Below are 3,812 nucleotides of genomic sequence, written 5' to 3'. Positions count from 1 at the left end.
CACACCTTACACTGATATGTTATATGTCAATAAAACCTCAAAAAAAGATGGCGGGGGAGGGGCTTGGACTGTCTCTTCCCAGTTCAGACCAAGGTGTTTGAGGGGCAGCAGTTGGTGGCCCTGAAAGGGAACTAGTCATCCAGTCTCTTTGATCCTCAGCAAAACCCCTCTGCCTGGCATGGCAGAGGCTGTAAATTCATTATAACTCAAGTAGAAAGTAGGGGTTCAGGGACTTGGCTCGGAACGGGACAAGGACAGGTGAACAGACCTGGATGCAGACACACAGACACATGGCCTGCAGACCCACACTGTGTTCATGAGAGATGCAGCCTAACACACACAGGTGCATGACACCCACACAGAGACTCGGGAGCACCCTGACCTGCCACACCCTCACATAGAGTCCCTTCTGTCCCTGGCCCGCAGCAGCAGGGCCAGACCCTCACCTGAGAGAGCGGAGTGGGTCAGGGGGACGCCCAAGGCTCTCCATCTCAGGTATATGGGTACAGGGCAGTGGTTTTCAAATGGTGTGCTATGGCGTACTGCCGTGTCACAAAAATTCTTAAAAAACGTGCAGTGCTGAGCTATTTTCCCTCAGATTGTCAGATAAAAACATGACAACAGCACAACAAAAGCCATCTGGTGCGAATGAATCAAGATTATACCTATTTTTTTTTGTCAGATTGGCAAAAAATCTATTTTTTAGTGTGCTGCAGAATTTTAGTTATCATTTTATATGTGCCATGAGGTGAAAAAGGTTGCAGGTCACTGGTACAGGGTGGGGAGGAGCTGGTGTGGGTTGGGCGCACTGGAAGGAGCAAGGGCAGAGAGTTGGGGGGCAAGGAGAGGGTGGGCTAATCTTTGTCTGGACAAGGAGCAGCTGGCAGCATGTGCGTGTGCGTGTGTGTGTATGTGTAGCTGGTGGAGAGCGTGGGAAACAACCCATCACCTGATTGGTCTGGTAAGCAGACACATAGAACCAAGGCAGGGGCCAGCACCCAGCTGGCTCTAAATGTTTGTGGAGCTGCTACTGAATGCCAGGCCATGTGCTTCGCATGCTTTAGTTAACCGCTGACTCCTACAAAAGAGATAGGATCCTCACCTGCCTCCTCAGGTGGAGGAGGAAACAGTGGCTCTGGTGGAGGAAACTGGCAGAGTCTTTGCCCTGGGCACCAAGCCCCAGTCCTGAGTTCTCGATTATGCTGCCCCAACCCAGGGAGCCGTGTTGTGAGTGGAAGTCGAACAAGTCAGAAAAGGGCACTTTGGAGATGGAGTCCAGACAAGAGGGAAGGGAGCCTGGGGTTTGAAGTTCAGACTGCCAGCTGGCACTGCGCTCGGCAAGGCCCTGTGCTCTGGCCCCAACGAGGCCCTGTGACTTCTGCTGTAGGCCACAACCCTGGCCACACTGCCCTCCACTTGTGCCCTGCAGGCAGCCCAGCCACCCCTGTCACAAGCTCTCCTAGCTGCCCGGATCCTCTCTTCTAACGCCTCTGCCCTCACCCGCCTGTGTGCTTGCCTTTGTGCTTGCGGTGACTGGCCCTCGGCGGTTCTCCTGTCGCTCTGCAGTGCCCAGTAAATATCTGGTGAAGTCTGAGTGCAGTTACTTTGGGTAATTATAGAAATATAATATATATGCTTCCATTTCTGTGGTTTATGTTTCACGTTTTACATATGTAAAAAATTTTTTTTGGCCCTTGCTGGTGTGGTTCAGTGAATTGAGCACCAGCCTGAGAACCAAAGGATCGCTGGTTTGATTCCCTGGCAGGGCACATGCCTGGGTTGTGGGCCAGGTCCCCAGTTTGGGGTGCATGAGAAGCAACCACATTGGTGTTCTCTCCCTCTCTTTCTCCCTCCCTTCCCCTCTGTCTAAAAATAAATAAAATTAAATCTTAAAAAAATTTTTTTTGGATAAAGGAGGAGAATGTCTTCCATGATTGCCGCCCCTGGATGGCCTGAGCTCCGGCTGCCCGCCCTGGAGCTCGAGGTGTGGGGCGAAACCGAGGCCAGCGGAGACTCCCATCCGCAGCTGGGCCAAGGGCTCGGCTGGCCTGTTTCAGTCAAGGAGAACAAGAGCCATGTGAAGTTGAAGGCACACAACAGAAAGCAAAGAAGCTAAAATAGTCACTGTTCTAGGTTTTCCTGTAAAGAGCCTGCATGAACACTCTGCACCCGAACAGCATCACATTCATTTTTCAGAAGTAACATACCTCATCTCCAGGTAAGGGTGGTGGAGCTTTGCATTGACTATGTTCAGCCCATCTGGTAAACTTGTCCAGATTGAATATGTTTCGGCTGCTGTAACTGGAGGAGCCCCTTCAGTGGGAGTTAAAGCTGCAAATGGTGTGGTATCTCAGGCAAGAAGAAACAGAAATCCGTTCTGTATGACGAGCAAAGTGTACACAGAGCGGAGCCAACCACCAAGCGTGAGGCATAGGGCCAGACGACAGAGTGCCTGTGCACGGCGACACTCTCTTGCTCACTAAGAATCGTTCCCACAGCTCGGCCAGTACACAGAGTGGCTTCTGGGATGCAAGTGTATACCCAGTCAGGTACATTGGAGTTATCAGAGTCACTGTACTGATTTGTGGTTGGGATGAGAGACAACCACATTCACTTCTGTCAGATCCCTCAGAGCTCACTTTGCCTGGAAAGCCATAGCAATGGGAAAGAACTATGTGAATGGGAACGTTTTTCTTGAGAAAAGATGTAAGAAATATCTAGAACCTGAGGATGCCATTCACACAGCCATATTAACCTTCAAGGGAAGCTCTGAAGGGCAAGTGGCACACGGTGACAAAGAAGCTGGAGTCGGCGGTGCACGGGACTCAGGCAGCTTACTCCACCTGAACCGGCTGCTGGGCGGCTGCTGCTCAGCCATGAAGCGACTGAGAAATCCAGGACTTCAGATCGTCTCTGCACATAAACATGTCTGAGGTATGTTTTGTTTTGCAAACTTTTTGCACACTTATTTCTACATGATTTAATGGGTCAATGTTTTTCACATGATGTTTATAAATTGTAATAAACCGTTATATCCAAGTGGTGGGGAGAAAGTGCAGACAACTGTAATTGAACAATAAAGTAATAAAAAACTTCTATATCCAATAAAGTGAAATAAAATAAAATAAAATAAAATATACCTGGCTGGCATAGCTCAGTGGATTGAGCGCAGGCTGCGAACCAGGCATTGCAGGTTCGATTCCCAGTCAGGGCACATGCCTGGGTTGCAGGTCACGGCCCCCAGCAACCACACATTGTTTCTCTCTCTCTCTCTCTCTCTCCCTCCCTCCCTCCCTCCCTCCCTTCCCTCTCTAAAATAAATAAATAAAATCTTAAAAAATGTTTATTGTATAAAAAAAAAAACCCGTAACATACCTGTTGCCAGATGGATACTAGACTTATCGAGGTGTTCAGTTTGTAAGGTATAAATGTCTAATCACTATGTTATATACCTAAAACTAATATAATATTGTATGTCAATTGTAATTGAAAGATAATTTAATATAAAAAGTAACATGTCTGAGAGAAACGAGAAAAGGCCCTTTCAGAGGTTTATACTTGAATGTTCAGAATAGCTTTGTTTGGAAAAGCTAACAATTGGGAACTTTTCAAATGGCCATCAACAGGTGAATGAGTACGCAAGCTGTGGTGTGTGCATTGGAGGGAACACTATACAGCGATAAAAAGAACTTTGCCATGTGCTACAGGATGAGTGAATCTCAGAATAACTGCTGAGTCAAAGCAGCAACACCTAAAGAACACATACTGTATAATTCTGTCCAGAATGTACTAGAATTTTGGAAAATTCTAGG

The 3,812-nt window shown here is 47.9% G+C and overlaps 1 pseudogene; it reads left to right on the top strand.

Annotated features, from left to right (window-relative positions):
* Window positions 1-1,921: 1,921 nt before the first annotated feature.
* LOC123808563 lies at window positions 1,922-2,933 on the top strand (annotated as a pseudogene).
* The last annotated feature ends 879 nt before the right edge of the window (window positions 2,934-3,812 follow it).

The sequence above is a fragment of the Phyllostomus hastatus genome, unplaced genomic scaffold (assembly GCF_019186645.2).
Source record: "Phyllostomus hastatus isolate PE091 unplaced genomic scaffold, TTU_PhHast_1.1 phas_scaffold_501, whole genome shotgun sequence".
Lineage (NCBI taxonomy): Eukaryota > Metazoa > Chordata > Mammalia > Chiroptera > Phyllostomidae > Phyllostomus > Phyllostomus hastatus.
The sequence above is the reverse complement of the archived record's forward strand: the minus strand, read 5'-3'. Positions and strand labels throughout refer to the sequence as shown.